General features: G+C 40.0%; 1 pseudogene; it reads left to right on the top strand.

Annotated features, from left to right (window-relative positions):
* The first annotated feature begins 2129 nt into the window (after nt 1-2129).
* On the top strand, nt 2130-6963 carry LOC109394836 (protein SPT2 homolog pseudogene; annotated as a pseudogene).
* The last annotated feature ends 3750 nt before the right edge of the window (nt 6964-10713 follow it).

Genomic DNA, 10713 nt, shown 5'->3' with positions numbered 1-10713 from the left:
TGAGGGGCAAAAGAACATGGTGGTTAAGAGCATGAGTTATGGATTTCGGTTGCCTGGGTTCTGTGTCTGTCCGTCCTCTCAAGGACTGCTTCATGCATATGTGACCTTGCCGTTTCAAGGGATCCCATGCACAGAGAGCGTCACACTTGATTTAGTGCTCTGCTGTCACTGTCTTGAATTCTTGATGGTTTTATCTTTGAACTTAGGTTTTGTAATTGAAGTCTGACAAGATATTAGAGCATGCTTGTGAGTGGAGAAGTTGAGCACAGTATGAGTCTCCACTGTTCCTTGTCACCTCATTCCCTTAAAGAGTTCCAAGTGCCCTAGGAGCACAGAGTTCTGGTGGGCCCGCGATACGTGGGAGTTCAGTGAGGCTCAAAGTGCATGCAAGGTGAGCGTGTTATGTATATGATTGACTTTCCATTTGAACCAGAACTTGCTTTGGATGCAGAAAGAGNTCACAACCACAACTTTATTAGCTACATTAGAAGGGATTTGACAAGGATCTAACTACACAGCAATGAATAAACATGCTTGAGAATATCTGCTACATTCTATATTTCCTGTAGAAAAGGGTATCTAAAATTTTCTTGGTAAAGTGATTTAAATATTAAACATTTCTTATTGGGGGGGCAGAGTGAATTTTTTAAATGTCACAAGTGATTCCAGTGAGCACCTGGTTTGAGAACCACTGTTCTCTGTGCCAGAGAATAGTTCCTGGTGCTAGAGATACTGCCATAAACAAACCAGACAAGATAATTACTGACAGAAATGAAACATGTAAAGTAATAAGGTAATATTGAGTAGAAATAAGTGCTCGTCAGGAAAAAAAACAAGCCAGTGTAATGTGACAGGGAATAGCTGCAGTCAGAAGCTCTTTTAGATGAAGAAGGGCTCTTGAGCACCATTTAGGGGGAGACCTAAACCCCAAGAATGTGCCATGGAAAGATCTCAGGGAAAAACATTCCCGAGCATCTGGGATGTTCTGGACTGCTTTCCTCTGCCCTTCCAGACCCACCCTGACCCCTCTCACCTTGCTTGCTGCTATACAGGGCTGGCCAGTAAGGGCTTCATCAGCTGGGCTGGAGTGTGAGTGTCTAGGGTGTGAATCTGGAGTGTGAACGTGGGGTGGGGGAATCTGGGTTGTGGGGCCTGGAGAGTAGAATCTCAATAGTGATTTGACAAAGTGTGTCAGAACTTAAAAAATATCCTTGGATATGATAATTCCACTTTTAGCACTTCAGGTGTTCATCACAGTGTTATTTATGAGAGAAAAACCTGGAAACCATGTAAATAGCCCATAAAAAGGGAATACTTAAATACATTATAATATGTCCATTTGGCACAACACCCCGTAGCTAGTAAAAATACTCACTGCAGCAGACCATGAAAGAAAAGGATGCGAGACAAGGCTACCCAAATATTAGCAATGTCTGTCTGTCAGGAAAATCATTCAAACATTTAAAAGACAAACTGGAAAAAATATTCATTACCTGAGACAAGAGTTATTATAGATGAGGAAGAAAACTTTAATCGAAAAATGAGCAAAAGACTTGACACGAGAATTCCTAAAATAAATTGTCATTAAATATAAAAAAATAGATATTCTCAGCCTCACATTAAAAAGCTAAAATTAGGTACCTTTTTTGCATGGAAGAAGTAAAGTTTTACGAACATTAAACTAATGCCACAGCACTCCCTAGTCACTCAGTAAAGCTTTACAAGGGTTCTGGAGAGCAATATGGCAAAGCTAATTTTTCAGCAAATATCCATTGAGTGCCCAGTGTGCCAGGCACTGAGAAGGATTCAAAGTTGAGGGTGGGGGAGTGATTCAGGACCCAAGGAGCATTTGGAGTTTTCATAGTAACTGAGAGGTATGACCAACATTTAGCGCCCTGCTATTATGAATGTCAAGTGTCCTGCATTGACTGAGTCACGAGAAGTGCTTTGGGCAGAGGAATGTGGGAAGATAAGGAGATTGTGCCAGTTTTGGGTGGAGGTGTTAAGAACCTGTTATTCTTTGTTTCCTTCACTCTCTTATGCTCCTTCCATCCATCACAAGAACATCCCCAGGCAAGCAGCTTCACTCCTCTCCGAGAATCTGGCCCAGTCTCTCCGCTTTGGTCAACATGGATTTCACGGAAATTCTCATGATAGCTTCCAAAGGACGAGAAGCCAACAACATACCAAAAAGGTGTAATTTGGCAGTGGGTCCTCTCAAAAAAGATCCCAAAGTTAAGGCTGTCCAATCAGCAGCTGTATAAACTTTTCTTGGAAGAAAAGAAGAGGAGCTCAGACCAAAAGCCTTGAGGAGAAAAAGAAAAAAGAAGAACTAGTGAAAAAGCAAACTGAGCTAAAACATGACAAGAAAGCAAGAGCTATGGCCAAGAGGACAAATGATAATTTCCATGGTTATGATGGGATTCCCACTGAGGAAAAGGTGAAGAAGAGACAGGCAATGGAAAGCCACACTAGTCAGGGAACAGACCAAGAGTATGAGATGGAAGAAGAGGATGAATTCTTAGAATACAATCAAGCAGCATCAGAGGAGGAGTATGAGAAAGAGCAAGAACCTCCCAAAGTTGAAAGCAAACCAAAGGTCCCCCTTAAAAGTGCCCCACCAGTCATGAACTTCACTGATCTACTCAGGCTGGCTGAGAAAAAGCAGTATGAACCAGTGGAAATCAAAATAATGAAGAAAACAGAAGAGCAGCCTATGACCGCTGAAGAACTTAGGGAGGGAGAATTTCTTGAATGAAAGCAGAGGAAAAAGAAACCTGAGACAGATGCAAGACTACCTCCAACCAAAAAGGTACCCTCTTGGAAAGAAAGCGTGGGCACAAAACTTAGCAAAGTTTCTGGGAAAAGCATCCTTCTTCCAAGGGTACTCTCCTTCCTCATGCTGAGAAGAAATCCAGACCCAGCACAGCTAATGAGAAACACTTAGGCTTGTTTTCATCGAAATCCATGCCAGGAGAGAGGACCAAAATGGGATCTGGCAATTGCTCCCAATCCTCTCTTTGTGAGGGCCACAACAGACCTGTTTTCAATGGGGCTGGAAAGACTCACTCAAGCACCTATTCACCAGGTGTCCCAAAGACTTCTGCTAAAGGGACTCAGAAATCTGCTACTGAGCACAAAGTAAAAAAATCTCCCCATCCTTGCCATTCCAGGCCTGGGTCCATAGTGACCCCACAGAATAAAGCTGAGTCCGGGTGTCAGGCAGCCAGGCAGCAGCTCCAGCTCAGCCCCTGGGCGGCCCAGCACAGGGACTGCTCAGCCTACAGTTAGTTCTGGCCCCATGCCCAGGTGCCAGAATGGCAGCTCCAGCTCAGGACCTGAGCGGTCAGTCAATGGAATGAAGAAGTCAGCCAATGATTTAAATCCTTCTGGACAGATATTCAGCAGTACAAATGGCCTTGGATGACCTGCAAGCAGCTCAAGTGGCCCTAGGTGACCTGCAATCTGGCTCAAGTGGTTCTGGGAGATTGGTAGGAAGCTCTGGTGGCTCTGGGCAGCCTGTGAACAGTCCACATGACCTTTGGCGACCCGAGTGAGTGGCTCAGGACCCCCTGGGTGGCCAGTCAGTGGCCCTGGGCGATCAGTAAGTGGCTCAGTTCCAGCTGGACGAACTGTCAGTGCTTCAGGCCCTGGAAGACCAGTGAGCAGCTTCGGACCTGGGTGAACAGGTAGTAGCTCAGGTACGCCCCTGAAGCCCAAGTGCACTGTTGTCTCAGAAACCATTTCTTCCAAGAATATCATTAGCCAACCCAGCAATGGACAGGTGAATGGAATGAAGCCTCCCTTCTCTGGCTACAGATCTGCCCAAGGTCCTCAAAGGCTCCCCTTCCTTAGTGGTTACAAAAGGCAGCGAGAATATGAAGAGGAGGAGGATGAAGAATATGACTCTGAAATGGAAGATTTTGTCGAAGATGAAGGAGATCCTCAGGAAGAAATATCCAAGCACATCCGAGAAATCTTTGGCTATGACCGCAAAAAATACACAGATGAAAGTGATTATGCCTTACGTTACATGGAGAATAGTTGGGAAGAGCAGAAGAAGGAAGAAGCAAAGAGTTTAAGACTAGGTATGCAAGAGAACTTAGAGGAAATGAGATGTGAAGAAGAAGAAATGAAACACTGAAAGACCAAGAAGCTGAAGAAGNGGGCTGGACTCGAACCGCTGTTGCTCAGAGCTCAAACTCTTGAGCGAGCTCTTAACCAACTGAGCCACTCGGCTGGCCCCCTACCACTTTCTTATATTATTTCTCTGTATTAGTCAACCACTTATGCTGCAAATGATGACATAGAAGATAAGAGAATGATAATTCCTTCTCCTTTCAGTCCTTCTTTACTTTTCAGCAAGCCGAAGGTAGAGAGTGTTGCTAAAATGTGCACATATCACGTGAAATAAAAACAGTTGAGGTAGTTTTGTGCAGCATTTCCACTGTTCTGCTAAGAGCAAAGTACCTATGTATGCAGGTATAAGCTACAAAACAATGAACTGTATAATTTCAGCTATTTTGCATATGAATTAAGTGCTCTTAAATTCTATTTAAAACTGACATTGCACAATATGAATAGTAAAATTCATATTAATAACTTAAAATTATTATTTTCTCAGAACTACATTAAATAGCAAATTAAAAATGATAAGTTCAGAGAGAGATGAGGAAGAAAGGAAAAAGCTTTGTATTTTAGTACCTTTAACAGCACTTTTTCCTGCTTTTGGAACAAGAGAGCCCATATTTTCATTTTGCACTGGCCCCTGCAAATTATGTAACCAACCCTGAATCAGCAAATTACTCTCAGGGCCTTGGTTTCCTTATTTGTAAATGGGCACAATAACAATGTCTCTATCACTGGATTATTGCAAGAATGAATAGTATTATACTTGGTACTCAGCCATCACTTGACAAATGTAAGCTTTTATTATAAAGATGAATTAGTAAACCTGTAGGTGACTTGATGATCAGTCTTTAATTTCCCTCAATTATGACTTTATGTAAATGAAGTTAGTTAGCTAATTCCCTCTTATCCTTTTCCTATGTCGGTGTACTTTGAGTATTTCACTGTATAAATTACCACTTAGATGATGCCATTGAAATTAGGAGAAAAGTTTAGTCAGTGGCAGCACAAATGAAGTCAAGAAACGTATTTCAGGACGAGAACATTGTGAACCAAACTTTTTCAATTTCAAGTAAAAGCTAAGAGGTAAGGATTAAGCTATTGTTCATGTGAAAAAACAGAAAAGAATGGTTTCCACTTCCCAACAACAGATGGCGATGTCGCTAAGCAAATGGAGGACATTGTTTCTTGTTAGAGAAATTCGATGATCAAGCGCGAGGAAGCAAAGCTATAAACAACATATGGAAAACAATGAATATTTTAATTAGGTATTAATAACTGAATATTGAATCCTTGTCTTTCACCTAACTCACAACAGTGTTATGACAGTTAATTAATAAGTGATTCTAAAAGAAATGATTAATTATTTACAGTAATAATTAGGATAGCTTACACGCTTGTAATCATAAAATGGTTTTCAAAAGCAGATAGATGAAAAGCAAGTTATTGTTCTGCTGTTGCAAGGATATTTTGGTGCCTCTTTTGGGAAGATTTCGATTACCATTCCACACTGTCTGGATTTATTAAACAGGCACCATTATGCATTTGTTCCATCAAGTTTCATTCCAGCCATGGAACATAAAATCATACATGTCTATTTTTTTTAAAGGATCCCCTGTCTTAGTTATTTGAAGTTATGTAGATAGGGTAAGCATGAAAGCTTCCTCATGTGGGGGAACTCTATTGAAAGATATCAACCATAGAAGAAACCCAAACAAAATCCTGGAGCAGAGGAATAAAGACTCCCCCTCGAGTCTCGATGTCTAGCGTCTGCTTCTCATATATAAAAACAAAACTGAAAAGCAAGTGTATAAGCCCAAACTTCTCCTCCTCCTCTTTCTCATTCCATTTTTCAAATCTCTTTGAACTGCCTCATGTCTTCAGGTTATAATGAAATCCCTTGCTCTGGAAGGGAGCCACGAAAGATAGATTTCAAGACCTTTTCCTCTCCTCTCTGCTAGTAGCAGAGCTAATGCAGTTTACTTATTAGATGAGTCACCATGGATACTGATGCTCTCAAGCCAAGTCTACTCGAGTGAGGGGAATTGGAGAATTGAGGCAATTATGCTCATAATTTAAATAAACAAAGTCCCCTTCGTTTTTGTTTTGGTTACCTGAGTTTTTTCAGGTGAATGTGTAATTTTAGTTTTGAATTACTAAAGGTAGTATTGCCTCAACTCCTATTAAATTTGCAAGCACAGCTCTAGACTTCTTCGCTGTAAAGCACTTTAAGGGCACGTACCTAAGGCAAATGTACTTCTGTGCTCTCTGTTTTACCATCCCAAGCTTTCCTGCCTGGCAGTTGTAAACAATGGGAATAACTCAGGTCTGGGATGAAACATTTTTGAAGGAAAGACAACATTCAGATCTGGAAATGGCTGCTTAGAGAGAGCAGATATTTTCAGTCAGACAAAGGCATTCATAACACCGTGTCCTTCCTGACAATATGGCCCCCAACATGTCCTGCATGGACCGCGTGTTTCTCCACTGGCCCCTGTCCAAGCCACAACCTGTACTGACACTTCCAATTGGGATTTTACAGCTGGTCTTGGCTGCCTCTCCCAATCCCCTCTTTCTTCTTAGGCCGTGTCCCAACTTTGACAATGTGAATTCCTCCATCTTATTACCCCATACTTAATGCTGATGAGCATTTTAGGGAGCTAGAGGAACTTTTTAAGCTTAAGGTATGGCTGTTATTTCCAAGTAACAAGGTGTCATATTATTTTTATTTAGTACCCATATTCAATATCTTAATTGTTTAGCACTTTTTTGTCTTTAAGCCGCTTTTGTTAGGATTCAAAGAAAACCCTGGTGGTTGTAATTGCTGTGGTGTAAGCCCAAAACGACTATGCTCTGCGTTTCTTTTCATACTGTGCATATCTGAAGACTGACTTGGAGCTTTTGACACTACCTGCCATGCATTTTGCTCTGTGACTCAGCATTGAGGGCTCCTATGGTTACCTCATCTCTAATTTCTTCCCACCCTCACCAGCAAAGATAGCTCTGTGGCGCGTTCAGAGTTGCGTATCTATCTGATTGGATAGTATTTTGTGGGCAGAAGGGCTATATGATATAAATGGACATTGGCAGCTGATGGACCTGCGTTTGAATCTCATTCTTTCACTTCAGTGATGTATCCTTGTGAATAAGTCTTACTTTCCTTGAATTTCAATTTTTCTTTCTGTGAAACAGGGATAATAACACAGATCTTGCAGAGTAGTGATTGGAAACAACGTATGCAAAGTATCTGGCATGAGGTGAGTGTTTAATAATGGTAACCATTATTAGAACTGCTCTTTGTGCAATAGGGGTGCAGATACTTTTATTCTATTACTATTATACTTCATTCTCCTTTCTCCACCTTAACCGGACTTTATCCATCAGTACTTATTTTCTGAAAATATAATGTGAGCCCAACACTGCAGGGAATGCAAATGGTGTGTGCTGCTGTGACTCTGCCTTTAATGAATTGTTCTTTTCCTAAGAAAGGGCATGAAACAGAGTAATAATACTACTACCTAGGATAGATTGCGAATTTTACTCTCATGCTTTGTGCTAAATTCTTTACAAATAGAATCTTGTTTTATCATCACAAAAATCCATTAAACAAACACTATTATTGTCTTCCTTATTATACAGGCAGGAAAGTGGGGCTCAGAGAGCTTAGGAGACTTGCCCAAGGTCAAGGTCACACAGCAAAGAGTGGTAGAACCAGGACTTAAACTCCGGTCATCTGACTCTAGAACCTGAACCTTTAACCTCTTTGCTTACATGTTCATATGAGCAGTTTTCAGTGATGCAAACAAAGAGCAGTCTACTTTCAGAGAATAGAGAGGCCATTATAGGGTGAAAATCACCCAGAAGGGTTTTTTGGAGGGAAATACTTTTATCTGAGTCTCACAAGTCTATGTTTATTTATTTCATTTTTTAAATTGAAGTAAAGTATAAGTAATATATGGTATTATATTAGCTTCAGGTGTACAACATAGTCATTAAACATTTATACACATTTCAAAATGATCACCACACTGTCTGGTTATCATCTGTCACCATAAAAGGTTAGTACATCCCTTACTCCCTAGTTAGGGGGAATCGCTTCCTAAATTATATAAATGTCTAACCACTGTGCTGTACACTTGAAACTAATATAAAATAATATTGAATGTCAACTCTAATTGAAAATTTTAAAAAGAGGGGAAAGATCAATAATATTGTGATAGTGTGGTACAGTGTCAGATGGTTGCTGGACTTACCATGGTGATCACTTCTTTAGCACAGGGAATATAATCAATAACGTGGTAATAACTTTGTATAGTGCTGGTGGGCACTGTTGAATAACTATGATGTACACCTGAAACTAATATAATATTGTATGTAAGCTGTATTTTAATAAAAAATTCTTTAAAAAAAAGGTTAGTACATTACTATTGACTATATTCTCCATGCTGTACATTAAATCCCCATGACTTTATTTATTTTCTATCTGGGAGTTTGTACCTCTTGATCCTCTTCACTTATTTTGCCACCCCTTATCCCTACCCCCTTCCCACTGGCAACCACCAATCTGTTCCCTGTATCTATGAGTCTGGTTTTGTTTTGTTTTATTTGTTTTGTTTTGTTTTTTAGATTCTACATGTAAGTGGAATTATTCTTTTTCATGTCTGAGTAACATTCCATATATATATATATATATATATACATATATATATATATATATATGACATCTTTTTTATCTATTTATCCATTAATGGACACTTAGGTTGTTTTCATATCTTAGTTATTATAAATAATGCTGCAATGAACATTGGAGCGTATATATCTTTTTGAATTAGTGTTTTTATTTTCTTCAGATAGATACCCAGAAGTGGAACTGCTAGATCATATGGTAGTTCTATTTTTCATATTTTAAGAAACCTCTATACTATTTTCCATAATGACTGCACCAGTTTACACTCCCACCAACAGTGCACAAGGGTCCCCTTTTCACTACATCCTCACCAACACCACACAAGGCTATCTTTAAAAGGTAATGGTTAATGGTAAAAGGTAACAGTTACAAGAAGGTGAATTAGAACTTCTCCATGAAACCATATGTCCATCATTTTTCTGTTTGGGTTTATGTCAGGACCTGAATCTTCCCAAGTAATTTACTGCTGGTTGAGGTGTCCCCTGCATCCTGTGATCTCATTTCTCTTACATCAATCATTTGGACCTCATTGTTTAAAGAGTCAAGAGATTTTTGTGCTGGAAGGGATGCCAGGAGTCCCATTCTGAGCTCCAGAGAGAGGGTGTGAGTTGCCCAAGATGACACAGCTGGCCCAGCTAGATAGAAGTCAGGCCTTCTGACTACCACACTGGTGGTCTTTCACTTTGCCACCTTGGCCTCGGGGATGGATGCATAGGTTTTACAAAAAATTTACCAGCTCTGTTTTAAGTGCCTAGTGTATGGCCCTGTTTAGGACACATTTCTCCCTAGATAATTTTCTTCTCTCAATCAGGGCAGTAAGTATTTACCAAAAGATATTATTGGCCAGTCTTCATCTCCTCATCAAAATGCCACTCTATTGTCCTGCTTACAACCAAACACAACATGCTGAGGGCCCCCTTTCTCCTACTGAAAAGTCCTGTTTCCCCCCAAACTGGAAGCAAAGAGTGTTCACACTCAAAATCCTGAGGGTTTGATTAGATTTTAAAGTTGGCCATCCACCCTCTTCCTGTCACTCAATGTATTATGTGTTCAGCTGGAGACTCTTTGTTTTGAAATAATGTCTTTATTTAAAACAAAAATTCAGAGCCTGCTTAGACAAATGCATAAACAGGTATCCAATTCCGAGTGACTTCTTCCAAGAGGCAGCCTCTCGCCCGCTGTCAGTTGGTCCCTGCTGAGTTGTTTGATGCATTCACTGCATTTTATATTACTTAATGTGGCTTATGTATCTGCCAATAAATCTGAAATACAGGTCACAGAACATGCAGCTCAAGGAAATCCATAAAGTAGTAGAGAGAGGCTTCACTAACTGCATCAGATTGCCAAAAGCTGAGGTCATTTCCTCTTGCTAAAAATGTAGAGCTCCATAAATTATTTTTATCACCTCCAGAGCCAAGCAAACAGTTTTGCACAGATGCCAAAGGGGTTTCATTGCCTATTTTTTTTCCTCCTTAAGCTGAAAACATTTTTCTTAAGTCTTCTGCAAAATGATTGTGGTTTTCTGTTTTTTTAATTTGTTTGTTTGTTTTGTTTTTAGCGTTCCATTCTGTTCATGTAAATCTTGGAACAGAAACACAATTGCATCTGGTCAGGTTCTTCAGTGCAAGTGACTCAAGAGAAGATGCTTCTGACCTAGGTTTAATTACTCCCATGATTGGGAGTTGACATTGTTTCCTTTAAAACATTTTTAAGGAGATGTTAGGTATGCAGAGACAGTAAAAATGAGCAGCGAACATTCAGTGAAGAACTTTATAGAAAACACTACTGAATTAACTTACAGTACATTTGTTAAACATGAGCACCTCTAATAATGACATTTCATTTAACAATGCCCTTTGTCTTTTCAGTTCATCAGTTACCTATTTCAGTAATGAACT

Source organism: Hipposideros armiger, unplaced genomic scaffold (genome assembly GCF_001890085.2).
Source record: "Hipposideros armiger isolate ML-2016 unplaced genomic scaffold, ASM189008v1 scaffold_440, whole genome shotgun sequence".
In the NCBI taxonomy this organism is placed as follows: domain Eukaryota; kingdom Metazoa; phylum Chordata; class Mammalia; order Chiroptera; family Hipposideridae; genus Hipposideros; species Hipposideros armiger.
Note: the sequence above shows the minus strand (reverse complement) of the source record. Positions and strands in the feature narration are given on the sequence as shown.